Source organism: Ochotona princeps, chromosome 11 (assembly GCF_030435755.1).
Source record: "Ochotona princeps isolate mOchPri1 chromosome 11, mOchPri1.hap1, whole genome shotgun sequence".
In the NCBI taxonomy this organism is placed as follows: Eukaryota; Metazoa; Chordata; class Mammalia; order Lagomorpha; family Ochotonidae; genus Ochotona; species Ochotona princeps.
The window spans coordinates 21,961,487-21,986,034 of NC_080842.1; the positions used below are offsets into that span (position 1 = coordinate 21,961,487).

Here is a 24,548-nt window from a genome sequence, read left to right on the forward strand (position 1 = left end):
GCTATTTGAGAGAAAATGATGTCCAGAAGTGTGGTAACATGCCAAAGTTGGCCCCACTCGCGTTGAAGCTGGAATTGAGTTTAAACTTAGTCCAACTGACCCAGTAGCTGGACTTTCTTGCCCTGCACTATACTGCTTTCTGTTGTCTATCCATCTTTGAGAGGTGGAACAAAAAAGCACAAGCTTTGTTTGTCCCACCCTAAGTGGGACATGCCTTAGGAGCCCCACATTTTCCCTCTCTCTGGACATGTGCACAAATGACGAGGAAAGCACTGAGTATTGGTCTAGGAGACACATTAAATTCTAGCAAGTAGGCAAACTTACAAAGGTGGAATTTTGAATGATGAGATTGTACTGCAGTTAAACTAGGGAGATAGTCAAAATTGTTGACCAACTAATATGGTTCAGGAATGAGCTAATCAGAACAGGCATTAATACCAAATTCCTTGCTTGGAGTTATTGGCATTTGAAGGCTAAAATCATGAGTTACCCCTAATTACAAAATCCTGCCTGCTTTCCAGAGCATGTTTTCTGATGTTCCGTGCAATATTTGGATTGGTACTACTTTCTATTGTAGAGCTGTTCTGTTTTTGTAATAGAAGTATTCTAGATTACCTTTTTACTTATTTATCAGTGCTGGGCAAATGCCTAAAGAAGTCTTCATTTATTTTTGATGTGTAAGTGTACTGCAATCTTCCTGTTTTCCCCTTTCATTTTCCAGTTGATTTTATTACTCAAATTATTTTGATATATAAAGTGCTCAAAAACTTGTAAAATTGGGCTAAGCACAATAATGATTATAAGAATTTAAAGATATGTGAGTTGCAAAGTAAATGTCTATGAAGCAAGTAGGTTTATAATTCTCAAATGGAGTGATTGTTCCCCGGTATAAGCTGGCTGTGACCACTTAGTTTTGTTCAGAAGATGCTTTAATTTTTGCTTACAGGGGGATAGCCGTACTGTTTATCATAACCTCTTTGATTATTATTCTCCAGTTAATTTTTATACAAAATATATTTTTCTTTATTTAAAAAGATTGGACATCCTGAGTCGTAAAGCATGGAGAAACAGTTTTCCCTGTACCTTAAACAACACTGGTGATTATTACTAGGTCTAGTTGTGAAGTTAGAGTATACGAATTGCAAATAAAGCGTGAGTAATTCATTAATATTCTACTTGAATATTGTCCTGTGTTTGTAATTTGTTTCACATTCCACTTTTCAATAAGAGTATTTCTTTTTGATGTTGAGATTTTGCTTTTGTATATTCAGTTGTGATACTGGAGAGGTTTTTCAAAATATGTATCAGTGTTAATGTAAGTAAGATGTCTCAGGATAGGAATTGGTGCTTATAAAGAGTGGACATGTTCCCTATCATATAGAAGAGATCGTTTGATCCAGAAAGAGATAAGGCATGTGAAAGATATAATTTGTACTTAAGGAATCCTTTTCATTACATAAGACTTGCCATATTCCACTGAAGTGTGTCTAGTAACCTTTCTCAGAAGTACCCCTAAATGCCTACCATTTTGTTGCTTGGAGTGATCAGAGCTATCTTGCCCCAGACCTAAATACATGCAGTGTTTTACAATATATTAATTCCTGCACACCATAGTTTAGTCTTTTCCTTTAGAACTTTAAAAAATAATGTACGTTTAATACATTCTCAATATGAATTCTTTGTTGAAAATGATGTTTATAATGGAAGCAAGTATACCATGAAGTGGAGGATGCACTGCAGTATGCATCTATACTTCGGAATAAAAGATGGACTCCCAGTAAGACTTTAAAAAATATCTTGACATTAGAATGCTGGTCTTTGTACTATTCTGTGTACCTACAGCGTCAGGTTATATTTAAATAGCAGATTGATGGACTTGTGACTGTTGTTGAGGGACTAAACAAATGTTACAATAGAGGAGAAAACAGTGGAGATGGGAGAGGGAGGGAGAGGATGGAATTGGAAATCCCTGATCCTCAGGAACTCTATCAAGAGGAAAAGAAAAAAAGAAAAATAAAATGATTTTGGTGATATTTATCCCTATTCTTGGAAGCGTTCATTTTTTCATCTTTACATTATTTAGTAGTGTAAATGTGTCATTACATGTGTTTCTTAGTAATGTGGGAGAATTGAGTTTAATTATTATTGGTAATGCTACCATAAGCACTCTAGCCATAACTCCTGAACATACACCTGCATTTGTTCAGTATTTTCCCATAAATAAAACTTTAGCATATTAGAGTCTGTGAGTTTGTGTCTTTTTTTTTTTTTTTAGCTGTTGTGGATAATGCCAGAGTCCTTTCCAAATTATTTGTCTTTGCAGACCAAAATTTAGTTTTGTGACATCAAACCTCAGTGAATATTGTTCTCTGTCCTTACCAGTGCCTGGTATTGTCTGTCTTAAATTCAGAATTTAAGTTTTTTTCCCCCTTTTTAAAAATTTTGAATGTTATGGTACAGTTTTATCGGGTCTGGGATTTCCCTACCCACTCCCCAAATTCCTACTCCTGGACTGATTTTCCCATATTGTTGCAATAGTGTAGTCCTTCATAGGCAGTTGTAAGTCCATCAGTCTGTTATTTAAGTGTGCCCTGATGTTGCTGGTACAGACAATGTCAGATAGTCCAGCATCCCATTGTCTAGATATGTCCAACAGTTTCATAAGTTATAATTTTTAAAGGAAATATTTATATGAAATGATAAGTGAGAAAGAGAAATAGAGATAGAAGAGGTGAGAAAGAGATATCTCATCCTGTGGTTCACTCCTCAAATAGCTGTAATTGCAGGGGTGGACCAGGCTGAAGCCAGGATTCTGGAATTCCATCTGAGTCTCCCATGTGGGTGACAGAAGCCCAAGCACTTGGACCGTCTTCTGCTGCCTTCCCAGGCACAATGACAGGGAGCTAGATTTGAAGCCTAACATCTGATATGGGATGCTGGTGTCACAGGCAGCAGCTTAATCTACTGCTCCACAATGCTAGCCCCTCTCCTATGTTTTTTTTTTTTTTTAAGATTTTATTATTTTTATTGGAAAGCCGGATATACAGAGGAGGAGAGACGGAGAAGATCTTCCATCCGATGTTTCACTCCCCAAGTGAGCCGCAACGGGCCGATCCGATGCCAGGACCAGGAACCTCTTCCGGGTCTCCCCTGTGGGTGCAGGGTCTCAAAGCTTTGGGCCGTCCTCGACTGCTTTCCCAGGCCACAAGCAGGGAGCTGGATGGGAAGTGGGGCTGCCGGGATTAGAACCGGCGCCCATATTGGATCCCGGGGCTTTCAAGGTGAGGACTTTAGCCGCTAGGCCACGCCGCCGGGCCCATCCTATGGTTTTAATTTACTGAATTTACGAGATTAAATATTTAAAAAGATGTTTATTATGTTTTAATAATCCCTTATTATATCTCTATTGCTTTGTTGGTCTTTCTCTTCTTTCGTAGGAGCGCCCCATGTTGGTTATGTATTGTAAATAGATTCTCTCCGATGTGACTGGGAATTTTAGGAGGTCATGGCTGAGCAGCCAGGGTGACTTCTTCCGTCTGATTTGATGTGCAGCAAAGATGAATTTTAGTATCTGATACTCAGATATTTTAACAGTGCACCTGTGATATTAATAGCAGGAGCATGGTGGTAGCATGGGGCTGATAAAATCTGGGGTTCGACAACTGATTAATCAGGAGGTTGCCAACCAGAAACCATTCTCACAGTTGGGGACATCTTCACTTTTTCTAATACATATTTCTTTCAATAAATAGATGTTTACATGATACATTTTGCTAAATCTCTTCATTTCTTATGAGTTTTCTTTTTGTTTTTGTTGTAAATAAAACCAGAACCCTATATTAAAATCTGTAACTATACAGTAAGTCTGCATCTTTCTTGCAACACTTATGAGATATTTCTTGTGAAACATTTCTGAAGCACTACTCTGGAGTGTAAGAAAATATTAGACAAAAGAAACCTCTTTTTTTAAGTTTCAAAATGTGAGAGTTTGGAACTGTATTATAAAATATGTAATTGTATATGGGAGATTTGAAGATCACACTTGGGTACCTAATAAGAGACTCGAAGCAATTAAATTTGGCAGTTTTTAATAGTTTTCCCCAGGATCTGCACCTCTGGGTAAAAAGTAATTGCTAATCAAAGCTTTCATAAAAAAATAATTTTAAGAAGAACGCACTCTTTTTGCTATTCAGTTTTCTTCCGTACAAAATCGAGAAGTCAGATCAATGCACACTCTTACAGTGATTATTGTAAGTCCTTTTTCGGACATAAAAGGAGATGCTGTGCTAATCGCAAGCAGAATGTTAGCCAGAGAGTTTTATCCCCAAGACAACAGTGTAACTGTATTTTAAAAGAAAAGTTTTTCTGAGAAATGTTTATATATCGTTTTATCTTCGATATGATCATCTGAATACAGTTCTACTGTACATGTGTTATGATCTGTGAAAATCTCAAGACATATGATCAGTAACACTGATTCTATTGCTGAAATCAACGTTAAGCTGCTTTTAATATTGCTGTAAAGAAATGGAGTTATTAGTTGCAAGTTTTGGCTTCCAACTAAAAAGAACATAGACTATCTCTTCTATTTATTATATAATGTAACTTTTACTTGAATTGGAAAAGTAAACACAAAGCATTTAGCGTAGCACTTGCTCAGTAAAAGTTCTAAATTTTAATTAAATACTTTTGCAAAATTCATTCTTATCCATTAAACATGCTTCTACGTTAGGATTAAGGAATTGATGTTTTGGATTAGATCTTATTTCGTCATTCTCCTAATTAGTCTGTTTCTATTAGAGACCTCAAAACATGTTTTGTGGAAGAATACTTTTGGTTTCCATGACACAGATGAAATTATCAATGACGGTGTCTCTTATATTTATCATTGTAAATCACTGTAGATCTATTATCCATAGATTTAATTATCTCAAGTGAAGATGTAATTGAAAGCAGTGACATCATTTGTGGACATATAAATGCATATTACCCATATTTAAGATAGTATTACTGTTCTTCAAAATGAATTTGTTTTCAAGTGAAAAACAATAAATCTGAGTTAGATTGGTGCAATCCTGACAACACATAGTCAATGGAAAAAAAACACCTTTTTTGCTCATTGTTTCTTGGAGACACCAATAAAGGATTCTTTAGTTTTATTCTTTGGGTGTTTACAATCACCAGGAAGATAATACATATAAATAAATAACTTCAGTACAAACTATGATCCAGAAGTAGTCACAGTGTAGGTGTGTGTATAGTGTGAAAATTTACATTTACAACAATGTTCACTCAAGGAGATTTGCTGGATTAGGAACCAAGAAACTTAATGTGGTGTGAAGTGTGTGCTGAGGGGATGGAATTCAGCCTATGCAAACATCTACATAAAGACTCCAGGAAGGACTTGAATTATTTGGACAAAGCAGAGGGATGATTTTGAGTAATTATGATGGAAACTACTCATGTTTCCTTCCTGTAACATTCTTGTACTTATAATATCCTAGGCAAGAATGCCAATGAAATAATAAGTAAAAGAAACAGCATACATACAGTCTAGTGTTCTATCAGAACACAAAGTACATGTCTACATTGCTTATTTTAAAATGATTTCTCCTAATATAGGAATATTATCTACCACAAAATGAAGAAAACACAAAAAACAATAGAACTCTGTGTCTTCAGCACTTAGAAATGATCACTTCTGCCTGTGGCTCCACATTATACTTGAAGCATTGGGTAACACATGTACTGTTTTCTGTCTTATAAAAAATGATTTTATATGTAACTTTTATAATTTCTCCTATTAATAATGTATCAAAGACTTCCATTCTTTTAAATATATATATATAAATATATATAAATATGTATATATTATATATATAAATATATATATATATATACATTTATTTATTTATTTCATTCCATGAAACTGTGTTCATAGGCTCTGGGAGTCCCCCAAACCCTCTCCAAACCCTTCCCCCATATTGAATTCCTCTATATTGTTACAGTAGTACAGTTCATAACCAATCATGATTCCTTCATTGCGGGCATGGACCGTGCAGAGAGTCCAGCGTCTTATTGTCCAGAGAAATTCAACAGCTTCATTGGGAGATCATCCTTGGTCTGAAAGTAGAGCTGGCAGAATATCATCCTCTCCAATGAAAAGCCACTGCACAACTTCAGCAACAGGAAGAAACATGGAAATTTACAACATTATGAAGTTAATTGACATGGTATTGAGTGACAGATAAGTTAGAAAATGCAAGTTCGTAACCACATCCTGTAACTACTTCATTGACATCTCAATTTTAGTTTATACACAACCAGCTGCTATACACCTTAAAATGGCTGTAGGGTACTATTCAGCTGTCTCGTGTCTATTTTCATTTTAGTATTTAGCAGCTTATAGTTTTCAAGCATGATTTTTACTGAACTGCCTGAATTTTAGGATAGTCCAAACAGGCTTATAACTCTAACAAGCCATATGTTAACGATTGAGGAGCAGAACAATTTTAGGAGGGGTGTGCAGAGAAATCTTCAATACCTTAGTGAGGAGTAACTGATCATTGTGTCCTGCCTAGTAAGGTATATGGGAGTCCAAGCTGACTTTTTCCTGTCTTTTCTAAGCTTTCCTTATTGGACTCTGTCTATATGACCTAATTTTGGGGGGCTCCGGATTGACCCTGATGGTCATTGCAAGAGAGGGTGGGGAGCCAAAAAGACTTCCATTCTTGATATAACTCTTTATGTAATTCTTCTTCCTTATATAAATCACATTTTTATTGCATTTGAAAACTATTTATTTTTATTTGAGAGACAGATTTTACTGAGAAGGTCTTCCATCTGTTGGTTTAGTCTTCAAATGGCTGCAAGAACTAGAGCCAGACTGATCGGAAGCTGGGACACATGAATTCTTCTGCTTCCTCTGGTTCACTCCCCAAGTGGCCCCAGCAGTCAGAACTGAGCTCATCCAAAGCCAGGAGTAGGAGCCTCTTCCAGGTCTCTGATGCGGGTGCAGGGTTCCAAGGCTCTGGGCCATCCTCCTCCACTTTCCCAGGCCACAGGCAGGGAGCTGGAAGGGTTTTGGAGCAGCTGGTACACAAACTGGCACCCATATGAAATCCTGGTGGTTGTAAAGCTGGAAATTAGCCACTGAGCCATTGTGCTTGGCCACCAAGATAAGTTTTTTAAATTCTTCAGATAAAAGGAGATATATTTAAATTTCTATAGATATATCACAGTCTAGAAAGATTATTCCAGCTTATGTTTCCTCTAACTTTAATTTTTTTCCTTATGAAGAAATAAGCATGTGTATACAGATCAAAGATTAAAAAAAAGTGAAATCAGCATTTTGATTTGATACCATTTTGTTAGATGCATGGTATTTTATTAATTAAAAGTAACTTCTAAAGTTGTTAATGTGGTTGATTATTTTAAAGTACATTTGATTTTCTAAAAATATTTATTCATTTTATTACAGCCAGATATACAGAGAGGAGGAGAGACAGAGAGGAAGATCTTCCGTCCAATGATTCACTCCCCAAGTGAGCCGCAACGGCTGGTGCGCGCCTATCCGATGCCGGGAACCTGGAACCTCTTCCGGGTCTCCCACGCGGGTGCAGGGTCCCAAAGCTTTGGGCCGTCCTCAACTGCTTTCCCAGGCCACAAGCAGGGAGCTGGATGGGAAGTGGAGCTGCCGGGATTAGAACCGGCGCCCATATGGGATCCCAGGGCCTTCAAGGAGAGGACTTTAGCCTCTAGGCCACTGTGCTGGGCCAAGTACATTTGATTTTCAAAATAAAAATTTGGCTATAGTTTTCTAACAATTGTTTATCAAAATTTAGATCAGATATTCTTGCTTAGTAAATTGTTCATATTTAAGGACTCTTTATAAACTTGAGATATGTAATCCTTATATTTTGTGCTAATTTTTAAAAAATAATTGGAAGTGAGCATTGTTCATATTGAATATTTCTGAAACTACTGATAGGGAAAATTATATATATATATATATATATATATATATTGCTCTGTAACTTAATTAAAAGTATTGCAATAAATACATATATAAATAAAATATATAGCATATAAACTAAATATATAAAAACATAGATTTTGCCATTCTAGGTAATTTTTTATCCCCTGCTATCAATGAGGGGTTGATATTTAATTTTCTAATGCTCAAGTACCATATATAAATTCATGTACTATTTTAAAATGAACTATATTATTCCCCTGCAGGCTTCAGATCATTTCTAGGTTACTTATACCTGATATAGTGTCAGTGCCATGCATGTATTTAGAATATTATGTCATTTACAGAATAATGATTAGAAAATCATCTGCATGTTTAGTATAGATTCTGTTATGTTTTCCAAATACTATCCATAAACTCATTGAGTCAGTGGATATGGAACCTATTGTGGAAGGCTGATTTATTTACATTTGAAAACATTCTTTTCATTAAATTGATTCTTTCTCACCTGATAGATTGAGAAACACTACTGTAAGAATAATGTTATGTGTGAACTTGGCTAAGCCTTGAGACAGTTGTTTGACCGAATATTATTCCAGTTATTACTTCAAGATATGTTTTGGATATGATTAGTATTTGCATTATGTTGACTTAAGGTAGCACAGACTGAGTGTTTCCAAAGCCAGAAGAATTTTTCTCAAGTGTGTAACAAACCAGAGCTGATGAATGTCTTGCCTAGTTTCCTGAAGAATTTGGATACACAACTATAACATTAATTTTCCTTTTTCCTCCTTCAGATTTATTCTATGTATTTGAAAGACAGAGTGACAGAGGGAGAATCAGAGAGGAAGATTTTCCATCTCTGCTTTGTCCCTCCAAATGGTCTCAATGCCCAGGATGGGGCCAGACCAAAATTGGGAACCAGGAACTCCATACAAGTTTCCCAATTGGGTGGCAGGGGCCCAAGTACATCCTCCATTGCCTTCTTAGGTACATTTTGGAGAATTAACTCAGTGATAGAATAGCCTTGATTTCATCAGATGCTCTGATAGGGGATTTTGACATCATAGGTTGCCCAACTCAATGCGCCACAACTCTGGCTCCATAACATCAATTCCTAACATGAGTTGCCAGCCTCTGGATCCACCTCACAGGTTTTGGAGTTGCCCGTTCCCACAATTGTGTAAGGAAATTTCTTATAATCACCTCCCTCTCCCAACACATACTTTTTGTATACACAGTCATACATCACTTAACAACAGGAATCTATTCTGAGAAATGAATCACTAGATGATTTTGTCACTGTATGGACACCACAGAGAGTGTGCTTACAAACTAAGATGGGTAGGATATGGCTAGCAATATAATATTCCTGACCACTCTCATAGATGCAGTTGGTTCTTGAATGAACTGTTGGCACTTGACTCTAAATATAAACACTCATACGTATGCCATTCATTCTATTTGTCTTGAAAACTATGACTAATACAACCTTGTATTCCACAATTTTGATTGCACACAGCTTAAACTCAATCAAAGCTATAAACTTTTAATGTCTAAGGAAGTATAGAACTATGTGAAAGAAAAGCAATGCTTAAGAACTTAAGGTATCATGTTTGACATATTTCTCATGACAGTTACTTTGGCTAATTGTTATACCCAAAACATTATGTCAAACGTGTATTAAATGTTGACAGCATTGCAAGCAGATTTTTTTAAAAAAGATATTTTTATTGGAAAGTCAGGTTTACAGAGGAAAGGAGAGACGGAAAGATACTCCATCCGCTGGTTCACTCCCCAGGTGGCTGCAATGGTGAGAGCTGAGCTGACCTGGAGTTTCTTCTGGGTCTGTCACACAGCCTTAGGGTCTCAAGACTTTTGGCTGTCTGCTACTGCTTTCCCAGGCCACAAGTAGGGATATGGAAGGGAAGTGGAGCAGCCAGAATAAGAACCGGCACCCATATGGGATCCCAGCGCTTTCAAGGTGAGGACTTTAGCCACTAAGCTACTGTGCCAGGTCCTGCAAGCAGATTTGAATAGGGGAAGTGGAATTTCTAGTAAAACTAATGGAAAGATTCTGGAAATTAAAAAAAAATAGCAGAACGCTTTTCAAAGTGAAGAATGTGATGGTTGGGGAAAAACTGCTCAATTTTGAACAAACAAGAAAAAGAGAAATGAAATGGAAGTGAGGAAATGCAGCAAACCCTTAGCACTTGTGTTGAGAGAATACTAACTGGCATATGCAGTGAAGAATATGAGAAAGGGATGTGCCTTTAAAGAGCCCCAACAGTTAGCCAGAAGTGAGTGTTTTGCATCTAAGATGTCCACACTAGGGTGCCTGAGTTCCCATTCTGGCTCTGTTCTTGTCTGTAGCCAGCTTTGTGGAACACAGAGCCCAGGAAAGAGCAGCAATGTCTCAAATAATTATGCTCCTGCGAACTCTTAGGAAACCTGGCTTGCATTTCTGGCTCCTAATGCTGGCCCTGTCAACCTTGAGCCATTTGCGGCATTTGGTGAATGAACCAGTGAGCTGAGTTCCCTGTGTCTCTTTATCTGCCTCTCAAAATAGTTTAAAAAATAGCTACAATGAAAGAGAAGAAGCACAAGGAAGCAAATCTAAACAGAAATAAGGAGATCAGAAGGGAACACCTCCAAAAAGATCACAATTTGGAAACAGTGAAATGAGATTATTTAACATATTAGAGTTAAAGACATAGCCTGTTTCTTGAGAATTGAGACAAAAAATAAAAGAGCTTCAGAGATAGTGGGGAGTCTTCTGTTTCGCTTGGATCCCCTGGCAGTGCTAGCCTTCTGTTCCAGTTCCAAGGGTATTTTCATATATTTACTCTCAATGTACCATCTGTTATTTTCATGACTAACCCACTGTGAAATCCTGCTCCATGCCAGAGCAACTGAAATCTGTACCTTTCCTCTTTTCTCTCTTGCAGTGAAAATTGTGGTTGACAGAAACACACACTGCAGGCAACCATTCTCACGCATCCTGTCATCCTACCTTTCTGTTACCTTGGGTCATGCTCGGTGATTGTGGCCACACATGTCTACTTGCTGGTTGTGGTAATTTTTTTTTTTTTTTTTGCAAGCGTCTACCTAGCCTGAGTAAAGAGAGGCTGCTTTGGTGTAATTTAAAAACAAGTACTTTAGAGGAAAGTAGAAAATGAAAAAATATGTTAAATATATGCGTATATATCCCAAGCTTTCCAGTTATACTCAGACTGCTGGAATATATTTTGAAGATTACCCATCCTGCATAATTTAACTATAGAGGAAAAGACTGGAAAATTAAACTGGCACTGTATGTTTTAGATAATTAAATGCTAGAGTTTCTGAACCAGTTTTTCCAGATGCTTACATTCAGTTTACATAATAAAAATGCTTACATTCAAATGATAAAAACATTAATGCTGGTACTGGCCACCACCGACCAGCATCCTGTATCACACAGTTGTTGCATGTCCTGGCTGCTCCTCTTCTGATCCAGCTCCCTGCTAGTGAGCCTAGGAAAGCAGTAGAACGTGGCTAAGCACTTCCACCCAAGCTAAGTTCTGGGTGGAGTTCCAGTCTGCTGGCTTTGGACTGGCCAAGGGTCTTTGTGATCATTTGGGAAGTAAACGAGCAGGTGGAAGATTCCCTCTCTGTTTCTCTCTCACTGTGCTTTTCAGGTAAATAAGATGGGTTCTAGAAAAAATGAAATAAAGTGTTTATGCTGACAGATTTTTTTTATTAATTATGTTGCATTATGTGACACAGTTTCATATGCTCTGGGATTCCCCCAGTCCTTCTCCGTGCCCTCCCCCCATGGTGGATTCCTCTACCTTGTTGCTGTATTACAGTTCAAATTCAGTCAGGATTCTTTTTTTTTTTTGCACACATATATGAAGCATAGAGTCCAGCATTTTATTGTCCAGATAAATTCAACGGTTTCTTGGGGAAACTATCTATGGTTTGAAGGTAGAGCTGGCAGAATATCATCCCGATCAATTAAAAGTTCCAACATAACATCAACAACAATTTACAACATTATGGAATTAATTGATATGGTATTGAGTAACCAATATGTTAACAAAATACAAGTTCTTAACCACATGCTGTGACTACTTCATTGACATTTCAATTTTAGTTTATATACAGAACTGGCTGCTATACACCTTAAAATGGCTATAGGGTACTGTTCAGCTGTCTCATGTCTATTTTCATTTTAGTATTTAGCAGTTTATAGCGTTCAAGCATAATTTTGCTGGACTTGGCAGATTTTAGGATAGTCTAAACTGGCTGATAACTCTAACAAGGCATATGTCAACAGTTGAGGTGCAAAACAGTTTTAGGAGTGGTGTGCAGAGAAATCTTCAATACCTTAGTGAGGAGTAACTAATCTTTGTGTCCCACCTAGTAAGGTATATGTGAAACCACGCTGACCGTTTCCTGTCTGGTTCTAAGCTTTCCTTGTTGTTCTCTATCTATTCTAATTTTTTTTTTGTTTGCTTTGTTTTTGAGGGGGGAGCTCCGGAGCGACCCTAATGGTCATTGCAAGAGAGGGTAGGGATCCAAAGTTGGAACTAAGGACCGGAGAAAGCTCCCTCCCTATATGCTGACAGATTTTTAACTTAGAGCAAAACTGAAACTTTTTAGTCTTTCTTCTTTAAGAGTTTTGTCTGGAAAAAGGAAATACACAAATCAAATAACAGGTTTCTAATCCTTAGGCATTGGCAGCAGGCTCAATATAATGTGCTGGCATGCTGTGTGATGGTCCCCAGCGCCTCCTCTTGGTTGTGCATCTGTCAGCAGGGCGCCTCCTTGTCAGAGGCTTCCTTCCCTCACTGTTTCTGTCACATGGCAGTACAGCTCTTAGAGTGGAGGCAGTAAGTTGCTGTGAAACTTCAGTCTTTAGTCCAAGGGAATGCTGCTGCACATTTGCCTCCCCCTCCTAACCTGGATTGCCTCATTTTGCTACTGGAAAGACAAACTTAAAAGGTATCAGTAAATAGAATATATTGTATAACTTTACAAAGTGTAAGAATGAAATGAGTATTGTAAATATCTGAATGTGAATCTCAAGTGTAAAACATCTCAAGGGATATCTTTGAGATTCTTTTTCACCTCTCTATCAGATAAGCAAACCGGTTCTCAGAATAACTAAAAGGTAAACAACTAATCTCGGAAAGATCCGTCAGAACTTGGAAAGCTAGCATAGAGTAGATGCTATCACAATATTCTTACAGAGTATTGTATTCTGCCATAAACTCTCTGTAATTAATTTCGTTTTATGGTTTTACTTGGGATCATTTTCTCATCTATCATAAAAACAATGCTATGTTCTGTAGAAGTTATAGTTGTTTGAGGCTGACATTGAAACCCAGCAGGTTAAACTTGAGCTTGGGAAGTTCCATCACCTCCAACTTTTTTCAAATCTAATTTTACTTTTAATTATTTGTTTAAACAAATTCGGTATGATTTGTGAATAAAATTCTGAGAACATGATGATATTCCTTTCGTCCTAAACTCCTTCTTACTCTCTTTCCAGCTTTCTTTTTAAATTTTTGAGAAAACATATTTCAAATTTACATTACAGTAAAAGACTTAGCACTTTAGCAGATAATCTAAGAAGTCAAAAGCAAAAAGATCTTAGTTTAGTGATAATACATATAACACTTATGAGCAATAATTAAATAGAAAAATAGTAATTTCATCCATATACGGTACAGGTTAAAATAATTGTAGGTCATTAAAACTATAGGGGTATTCTTATGATGGACTGTGTCAATCAGTGGATTCTCCAACGACCGCATTGTGCTTGGAGTGGGGAGAGTGGCAGCAATTCAGATCTGTTGAAATATCAAAACCACTTAACCAGCTCTACCTTCAGACCAGAGATGGTCTCCCCAAGAAACTGATGAACTTATCTGGACAATAAGATGCTGGACTTTATGCCTGGTAGATGCTTCCAATGAAAGAATCTCAACTGAATTTGAACTGTGGTAATGTAACGGGGTGGAGGAATCCACCATGGGGGGGGGAGTTGGGGAGGGGTGGGGGGAATACCAGTACCTATAAAACTGTGTCACATAGTGCAATGTAATCAATATAAAATATATATATATAAAAGAGAACTTGGACATAAAAAAACTATAGGGGTATAACATTCTTAACCATTGCTTTGATAAAATTGTAAAATTTTAGAGTTTCACAAAACCATATTTGAAATGATACTGATACAGACATTTCTTATTTATTTATCTATTCATCTATTTATTTATATTAGCTCTTATAGATGAGGGAGAATATGTGGTATTTCTCTTTCTTGGTCCAATTTGTTTAACTCAAATTGTTATCCTCCAGTTGAGTTGATTTTGCTGTAAATTGTGGAGTTTCTTTTTAATAGCTAAATGATATTCCATTGTGTATATATGCCACAACTTCTTTATCCATTCATTAGATAGTGTCCATTTTGGTTGATGCATAGTTCTGATGGTTGTGAACAGCCAGCAGCTTCACTTCTGATTCAGTTTACTATTAAAGCATCCTGTGAGGCATCAGATGCTAGCTGAGATGATTTAGACTATCATCTAGGTGGGCGATCTGATAGCGTTTCAGGCTCCTGGCTTTGGCCTGACAGGGCCCTGGCTGTTGTGGTTCTTAAGACGATGAAGCGGTGGGTGAAAGATTCTCTCTCTTTATCCCTTCCTACCTCCATCTCTCTCTCTCGCTCCTATTTCTGCTAAAATTTAAAATGTCATAGTTATCATTTGGCTACCTTTGTCTTTTGTATAATTTTTGGATCCCATCTTTTTTTCACTTTAATGAAAATAGTTTCTCTTTCAAACATTACATAGTACTTTCTGATAACAGACACTTTCTAAAAGTGCTGTGAAGCAGCACATTTCCTGGAGTTGCACAGAAAATTAGTTCTCATTACTTTTCCTGCTGCTTAATGTCTTAGTTTCAGGTCAACAGAGGACAATAAAAGATAACCAGCAAACTAAGCAAAAAGTAATACATGTCTCTGCTTAATGAATTACACTATTTTTTCAACGGACAGATGGCATTGAGAATACTAAAACTCACTGGTTTGCCTTCTGTCTACTATTTTAAAGGGTAAAATAGTTAAAGGAGGCACTCCAAAATTATTTCTGCACTTCCCAGTAGAGTGAAAAAACTTTCCTTTAAGTCTTCTCAGCTTGTAGTTGATTGGTCTATTATTCTGTATAAGGAACATGGAACAAAGCATACTTCAAGTAGTGTCTGTCACATCTCACACTGGTAAAAGGTACTAGCCTGTTTGCTCGGGCATGTGCTTTACTTCTTTGTGTTAATTAACAGTTGGAAGTTTGCAAGACAAACAAAAAATAAGGTGACAGAAAATAATTGCATGTTCACCTGTAGCCAGCATTGTTTTTAAATCGTTTGGACCTGCCATATTATTAGAAAATAAGCAGTCTGATTCCAGATTGTAAAAGAGAGTGTATGAATCAGGAAAGCAGTGCCCAAAAAAATATGAAGCTCTTTCTAAGAACCATCAGGCTGTGCTTCACTGTGACTATCTTCTTTCCATCTGCAGCCCCAGTTCTGTTGTAAAGTACTTCGTTTATTTTTGTAGTTTTTATTATTATTATTATTATTTTGCTTATTTAAAAGGTGTAGTTAAAGAGAGAAAGAGAGAGAGAGGCAGAAAGAGTGAAACTTTGATCTGTTAGTTCATTCTGTAAACAGCTGCACACCTAGTGGCTTAGCCAGGCTAAAGCTGGGAGCAAATTCTGGGCCATTATCCCCAGACGTCTGGGTTGCTTTAGCAGGGAGCTGGATCAGAAGGGGAACAACTGGACTTGAAGTGCACTTCTTTATGGGATGCTAACGCTGGAAGCAGTGCCTTAATGTGCTGTGCCACATTGCCGGCCCTGAGATGTGAACTTTTACATGGACTCTCCTGTTACATAGTGATAATTAATATGATATTTAAAAAAAAACTCCCAGGAAAGAAACAGTTCATCTTCCGGGTGTGGTCATTAGTTCTTTGCTTCATCCTAAACAGTAAGTTGCACCCCTAGTTTCTTGTTTATTTAATTATTTTTATCTTTGATGATTTTTACATAGTTCATCAGGGTGATAACGGTCAAGGGCTACAGGAAGGTGGGTGAGAACATTATTTCCACATTCTCTTTTTTTCCTCCTGTATCTGCGGGAAGGGAGGAGAGAACAGGAGAAGCTACACACAGCCTTCAAAATACCTCTGCAACCTGGGATGGAGGACAGCCACCCGACACACCACAGGGTCCCTGATGTGGGGCATGCTGTGAGGGTGTGCTCAAGAGGTTCTGATAGTTTAGCAGTTCTGAATTGCTGCTGATCTCACCATTCCAGACATGATGAAATCTCTCCAGAATCCACTGGTTGACATTATCCACCTTAAAGTCTCCTTTTGTCCGGATATTCACTGCTAACATGTGGCTGGGGCAGTTGTTCAATTTGTTCTGTCTTCCATGCTCAGTTATGGCACCATGTGTCCTCTGCAGGGACCAGTGGCCTGACATATCCCTGTGTGCACCTGGGTATGGTGTCCACTGATCCATCTAAGCCAATGAGGAGGCTCAGCTCTGACACATGCACTGTACAGTCAGATCATGGAACTCTGCAATTCTCTCCATGATTGGGGTTCTGAGTCCAAGGATTCAGTTGGGGTGATTCCCAAAAAAACTTGATCTGAGGTGATTCCTGACCTGATTCTTGCATGTGCTTGCCAGTGTAGGGTCTGGCACAGTACCTTGTCCCAGTCACCCTACTTGCACACCGGTGGTTGCAATTGCTGGATCAGTTCTGTCTAGCCCTGTCTTCTACACAAGCCAATGGTTGTTGCAGCCCAGCCTGACCCTGCCCACTACACACTCGGCCATCATCCAAATCAGTGGGAGCTGCAGCCTAGTTGGAGTCACCCACAATAACCCCCACCAGGCCCATCGCTGCCCTGGTTCCTGTGCTTGTCCGGTCTGCTCCACATCCCATTCAGCTCTCATACATGTCAATGGGCATTGAAGCCTAGTTCAACCCAACCAGCCCTGCTATCCAGCCCACACACATGTTGGTGGGTGCCACTATGTCTAGCCATGGCAACATAAGAGGGAGGTGTCCACTATTTCCATACTGGGTCCACTCCCGGATTATGCACTCTCCAGGTGGTCCTGCAGTTGAACTTGAAAGAATGAGCTCGCAGTGCCAGCATCTGCCAGCTGATGCTGTGGCAAAGCCCAACCAACCCTCACCTTCACTCTGACTTAGGCTTGCACCAATAGGAAGAGTCAACCGAGCCTGGCTTTTCTCTAATCCAATTTACAGGAGGCCAATAGGTGTTATAGCCCTGCCGGGTCTGGTCTGCTCCCATCCCAACTCTCATGCTTGCCAATGGGAGTGATGGTCTAGCAGGGGAGCCGTATGCTGCCCCACATCCGGGTTTGCCCCCTCCCTTCATGGTTCTCATGTGTGCTGTTTGGGTGCTATAGCCCTGTCCAGCATGGCCTGCCTCTCCTCAACATTTGCCAGTGGGTGCTTCAGCCTTTCTGGGCCTGGTCCACCACCAAATCCAGCTCACGCTGGAAGGGTCTACAGCCTAGTCCAGTTCATCCAGCACCCAGTCCCGGTCTTCGTCTGTACTGACATGTGTTGCGACTGAACCTGGCCCAAAACACACATTGTATTCTGGTGTTTGAGTTTGCCAGCGGGTGATACGAACTGGCCCAGCCAGGTGCACCACTGACATATGCCAAATGTATGCCTGTTGATACCATTCTCTGGCCTGGTCTGGGGTGCTTCTTATCCTGGTTCTTGAGCTCACCTGCAGGAACTGTGTTACAAACGAGGAGTTGCTCAGGCTCTTCTGTCAAAACTGCTCCCAAAGCCAGATCTTGTACCCATTGGTGGGTCCATGGGCCAGCACTACTTAGCAGGAACAGTGACCATTCCTGACCGACTTTGACCCATTCCAGTTTTTACTGTTGGGTGTTACAGCACAGCCAAGCCTGCTCCACACCCACACTCAGCTCACATATGACTCAGAAGGGGCAGAGACATAGCCCAGCCTGTCTTACACCTAACCTGGTTCTCATGAGCGCTGGTTGGTGCTGGAGTCTGTCCCAGTCTGGCACACCCAGGATCCAGACCACAGTTGTACCAAGACACTGAAACCATAACCAGATGTGATAGCTGACTGCACTCTGGTCCTCGCATTCAACAGTGGGAACCAGAACACACCCAGGGCGTCCCCTGTGCTCCCAACCAGGCCTGTTCCCAGCTATAGATCTTGCATGTGCAAGTGGTTGCTCTTGGTTTGACCCAGCTGGGAATAGTCTCTCACCTGTCATGAGCTTTGCCTTGGATGCTGTAGCCTGGCCTGACCTGGCCTGCCCCCAGTTCCAGCTCTCACTGGCATGTGCTGGAACCTGACCCTGCTCCGTCTGCTCCCATCCCTGGCTCATGCAAACTGGTAGGTGTAACAGCCTAGTCGGGCATGCCCTGTGCTCCAGCCTGGTTTCTGCACTTGCTTGTGAGCTCGTGTTTGCTTGGCCCTATCTGGCCTGCCCCCTTTGAAGAACAACCCACACATTTTCCAACAGTTGGAGTTCCTGTCCAACTCCCAGGCCTGGATCATGTGCTCAGCAGTGAGAGTTATGACCCATTAGGGGACTTTCCCAAGCTCTTCTGGTTGGCCCACTCCCAGTCTCAGATCTCCCACATGGTGCTAGACCCTTGCCCTGCATAGCCTGCCTTTCCACCTTGACCTTGAATGAGCTGGTGAATGTTGCGGCCTGGCCCACCCCACACCCTGTTTTAGGGTGCATATGCAGGTGCTGAAGTCTGGAACTGCCCAGACTGTTCTCAGTCCCTGTACCTGTGAGTGTTGGAAAGTTCAGTGGTTACACTAAGCTCAGCCCATCCCCACCCCAAATTTGAGTTAACCAGTGGGACTTATATTTCTACATTATTTGGCCCACATGTCCCCAACAAAGTCTATCCCCGGACCTGGTTCTTTTGTGTGCTTGTGAGTGTCATGGCCCTGCCTAATGTTTGTCATATCTGTTGTGACAGTCAGTCAGGTACTAGGATCTAGCTTTGCTAGACTTGTCCACTGCCCTCGCGTTTGCATGGAGTAGCATATGGTGGTCAGCAATGTTTCATTATAACAAGCCCTAGTCAGGACTCACATGGGTGTCAATTTGACCCATACAGATGTTCCAAGTTCTCCCCTCCAAACCACCATGTCTCAGTCCCTTTGCTTACCTGCAAGTACAGTGGCCCTGTCATTGGGAGTCTCTCAGGATTTATTCCTTACCTGCATATACAGTGGCTTTATCCATTGATATCTGTAGGCAGCAATTCCAACCCCCAGCCCCCAAGACTCCAGAGGTCGGCTAAAAGCCCAGGACTTGCTCACCACGTGGCAGTGGTAGCTGTGGCTAGGACTGTAAGCATCGAGTCCGACCTGGCTCAGGTAGCCCTAACAGCTGCCAGGATGCTGGAAGCTCCCACCACCCAAGCCCTGAGGTCAAACTTCCTAGGCCCCTCCCACGTAAGATGGTTGTAGTGGGCAGAGCCTGGGACTGCCTCTAACTCCCAAGAGATCCCTTCAAAACATACCTAGTGAGAAGGGAGCAACCTCTCAGGCCCAGGCAAGCCCACTATGTGGCAGTGGTGGCTGTGGCTATGGCCCCAAGTCCGACCTGGTTCAGGTGTCCTCAGCAGCTGCCAGGCTGCTAGAAGCTCCCAGCACCCAAGCCCTGAGGTCAAACTCTAATTGTATCATACTCTTAAGTAACTTTATGTCATTCATTCTAATTCTTTTCCAGATATTGTGTCAGTGTTGCTTTCTTCACAATCTAATATTAAAGCATTATTGTGTTCCTTTTAGGAATTCATATCATTGTTATTATTATTTTGCTATTGTGTTTTTTTTTAAAGATTTATTTATTTTTATTACAAAGTGAGATATGTAGAGAGGAGGAGAGACAGAGAGGAAGATCTTCCGTCCGATGATTCACTCCCCAAGTGAGCGCAACTGCTGGAGCTGAGCAGATCCGAAGCCGGGAATCAGGAACCTCTTCCGGGTCTCCCACGTGTGTATAGGGTCCCAAAGCTTTGGGCCGTCCTCGACTGCTTTCCCAGACCACAAGCAGGGAGCTGGATGGGAAGTGAAGCTGCCGGGATTAGAAGCGGAGCCCATATGGGATCCCAGCGCGTTCAACGCTAGGACTTTAGCCGCTAGGCCACACCGCCAGGCCCTGTTTTTTTTTGTTTTTTTTTTTGTTTTTTGTTTTTTTTTTTGCTTTCTTGTGCATTTGGTTGCTGTCTTGTTTCTATCGCTTCTGTCGCATGGTTTTGTTGATTGAATACTTTTTTTTTTCTAGAAGTACATCTGGGTATTGGTTTGATAGAGTGGTATAGTCTTCTTTTGCCTTTGTTTGTTGTGGCTGATGGTAGCTGTGATAGGGATCTGGGCCGTTTCTATGACTCTGTGTCATCACTGAGATTCCTGTTATGCAGATCTTCAGCCATTTGTTGGGGTAGGGACTACAGTGATGAGCAGTTGGGATGTTTGGAGCAGTCCTTGCTGGTATAGGCATGCCTGGCTTGCAGCTTTGCAGGTGGTATTCAAGTCAGGCACTGAGGTTACAGAGTCAGTGCTGGCTCGAGAAGCTAAGTCAATTTGATGATCATAAGCAGCTGCCCAGATTCAAGGAAACAAGAGTTGCACTAATGCTGGGTGGAGGTCAAAGGGCTCCCAGATGATGTCTGAGTGAATGACTGAATATTTGAGATTTACTTTTGCTGTGTACAGCAAGAAAAACTTTTGGGTACCTCTCTGTGTTTTGGTTACTGGTTTGGGTTGGGTGCAGAATTGAGTGAAGAGTAATATCCAAACTCAGGCAACTTTCCTGGAAGAGTCTGGAACCCAGAACCCTTAAGTTGTAAATCTGACATAGTGGATAAAGTATAGTTTTTGTCCTTCTGTGTCTGGCTTATTTCATGCAACGTAGTGTCCTTGATTGCAACTGTTTTGTTTCAAATGACAGAACCAACGTCTGACCCCTGCCTGGGAGCTTACAGTGAGAACAATGCAAGGTAGGAAAAGCATCACAGCATGCAACATGTGCAAGACAATTATAATTGCCTTTCAGCTGTTTAACACATTAAAAGAACCAGTAGCTTTCTGATGTCTAGTAGTAAATTCATAGCAGAGGGGAGCATCAGTGACTGCCCTTAGGCAAGGCCTGGCAGAGCCGGGCATTAATAGTGAAAATATAGGGATGAAAACTCCACTATGTAACCAAATGCTGTGCTCCTAAATCTGAACTGTGAAATATGTGAAATTTGTCCACTTTATATAAATTTTAAAAACTGTGTGTATGGGGCCCGGCAGCGTGGCCTAGCATCTAAAGTCCTCGCCCTGAAAGCCCCGGGATCCCATATGGGTGCCGGTTCTAATCCCGGCAGCTCCACTTCCCATCCAGATCCCTGCTTGTGGCCTGGGAAAGCAGTTGAGGACGGCCCAAAGCTTTGGGACCTTCACCCACGTGGGAGACCCGGAAGAGGTTCCAGGTTCCCGGCTTCGGATAGGCGCGCACCGGCCCGTTGCGGCTCACTTGAGGAGTGAATCATCGGACGGAAGATCTTCCTCTCTGTCTCTCCTCCTCTCTGTATATCTGGCTGTAGTAAAATGAATAAATCTTAAAAAAAAAAAACATCGAATCTGTTTTCTTTACATAAATAAATTTAACAATGAAAAATGTATTCTTTTTATATCTCCAATTATTATATTTTAGGTATGTACCACATTTGGTTTCTCCGTTTACCTGGTGATAAACACATTGCTTTGTTCTGTCTTTTGGCCGTTGGGAACAATGCTATAAAAACTTGGCGAAACATGTATCTCTTTAATATAATGATTTTATGCCTTTTGGATATGTATCCAGTAGTGGGTTATTGCTGCTTGTGGCAGTTGTGTTTCTAGTTTTTAAAGAAATCTCCATGTGTTCTGCAGTGGCTATGCACTAGTTTGTTTCCCACCACCACCAATGTATGGTAGCTCCCCCTGCTCCATATCCTTGCCAGTGTTTGAATTTTGTCTGTTTGATAATAGTCATGCAATCTGACAAGGGTGAGTTGATAGCTCATTGTAGTTTGACATGCATTTCTCTGATGGCTACTGACATTGAACATTTTTTCATGTATTTGTTGGTCATTTGTTTTTCTCTTATTGAGAATTATTGTATGTTTTTAAATCTCTTCATCTGCTGATATATTCTGAATATCAGTCCTTTTTATAGGATAGTAGCTTACAAATATTTTCTCTCATTCTTTTGCATGTCTTTTCATTTTATGGGTTATTTCCTATTCTGTGCTGAAGCTTCTGAGTTAGAGCTCAATTTATCTAGTTTTGCTTTTGTTGTTCAAGCTTTGGGAGGTATTATACAAGAAGTCATTTGATACACCAGCATCTGGAGATATTTCCCCTCTGTTTCTTTTTTTCTCTTCCCTTTGCTTTTCAAGTTTCTCTCTTTCAGTAATTTTATAGCCTCACGTTTTACATTTAGGTCTTTGATCTGTCTTTGATATTTGTATATGTTGAGAGGTATAGAACCAATTTCTTTCTCCTACATATGTATGTTTTTTTGCAGTCCAATTTATTAGAGATATTATCCTTTCTCTAATGTGTATTCTAGGCACTATAATGATCAGATATTTGTATGGATTAATTTATGGGCTATTTTGTTTTATTGATCTATATGTCAGTTTTTAAGCCAGTACCATGATGTTTCAATGACTGTGGTTCTACAGCTTTAAAATCAGATATTGTGATGCCTCTGCTTGAATTTATTTTACCCTCAGGGCCAGTTTGGCTATTTTGGGTCTTTTGTGATTACATTTGATTTTTATTATTTTTTCTAATGATGCAAAGAAGATCATTCGTATTTTGTTGATTGCATTGAATCTGTATATTGCAGTACAGATGTTTTAATGACATTGATTCTTCTAGTTCACCAGCAAGGAATATCATCTCATTTTTGTCTGTGTGTGTGTCCTTGATTTTTTTCATCAGTGTTTTGTAATTTTCATTGTGGAGTTCTTTTACTTGTTTGGTTAGATTTATTCATGAAGGTTGGTTTTTTTTTTTTTTTTTTTTTTGGTGGCTATTTGAACAGGATATCTTATTTCTTTTTAGCGAGTTCATTATTGGTGCATAAAGTATATAATTGCTCTAATGAAATTATAATTTAGTTAGTATCATTTTACAATTTAAAAAACGCTTTTCTTTTTCGCAATAAAATGCCTTATTCAGTATACTGCCTCCATAACCCAGAAAGATAAGTTTTACATTGAAGAGACATCTGAGAAAATATTTTAATGCTTCAATCAAATTCAAATAGCAAAACCAAAACATTTTTCTGCCAGTCGGAAAGTTCTCTGTAAATTAGGAGTCCTTCAGTCAGTCTAAGAGATTCTTTATAATATATAGTTCTAGTTCACAGGTTTCATGTTCTATGTTTCCAAGCTTAAGACTAGACAGTGTGAAACACTGGCTAACTGAATGGTTTGAGGGTCTTTCAGCTTGAGTTTGAGCCCCATTTCATCACTTATCAGATGAGCAAACTCAGGCAGATCCATTGACTTGACCAAGTTTCAGATTTTCATTTTTTTTAAACTTATGTTGTGTAGCAAATGCTTACTAATAAATGAAGTGATCACTCCTTATACAATAAAAGTTAAGGACTTAAGATATGGTGGGGCTGATGCAATGGTTTGATTAACTAATTCTCCACCTACAAGTGCCAGCATCCCATATATATTTTGGTTAGTTTCTGTGCCTCTGATCCAGCTACCTGCTTATGACCTGGAGAAACAGTGGACGATGGTCTAAAGCCTTGGGATCTTGCACCCATGTGAGAGAACTGGAAGAATCTCCTGTCTCCTGGCTTTGTATCAGCTCAGCTCCAGCTGTTGCCATCATTTGAGGAGTGAACCAGTGGATAGAAGATCTTTGTCTCTTCTTATCTCTATAAATCTTTGATAAAAAAATAAATTTTAAAAACTATGTTTTTTTTTTTTTAAAGGTTTATTATTATTGGAAAGCCGGATATACAGAGAGGAGGAGAGACAGAGAGGAAGATCTTCTGTCCGATGATTCACTCCCCAAGTGAGCCGCAACGGGCCGGTGCGCGCCTATCCGAAGCCAGGAACCTGGAACCTCTTCCGGGTCTCCCACGCAGGTGCAGGGTCCCAATGCATTGGGCCGTCCTCGACTGCTTTCCCAGGCCACAAGCAGGGAGCTGGATAGGAAGTGGAGCTGCCGGGATTAGAACCGGCACCCATATGGGATCCCGGGGTTTTTAAGGCGAGGACTTTAGCCGCTAGGCCACGCTGCCAGGCCCAAAAACTATGTTTTGTGGTGACTGCAAAAATATGTAACTGAGAATATTCTCACTGAGTAGAGTTGATTTGGGAAAAGCATTATAGCATAGTTCAAACTGTATGTATTAAAATCTGTTTCTTTAATTTTCATTTTCATTAGTAATTT

At 39.9% G+C, this 24,548-nt stretch overlaps 1 protein-coding gene across 1 annotated transcript in view; it reads left to right on the top strand.

Moving 5' to 3' along the window:
- The first annotated feature begins 3,888 nt into the window (after positions 1-3,888).
- LOC131481485 (disintegrin and metalloproteinase domain-containing protein 25-like) overlaps positions 3,889-24,548 on the top strand; it is a 30,290-nt gene continuing 9,630 nt past the window's right edge. Inside the window, exon 1 of the mRNA XM_058670479.1 lies at positions 3,889-3,970. The gene's annotated coding sequence lies outside the window, so the exon portion shown is untranslated. The remainder of the gene's footprint in view (positions 3,971-24,548) is intronic.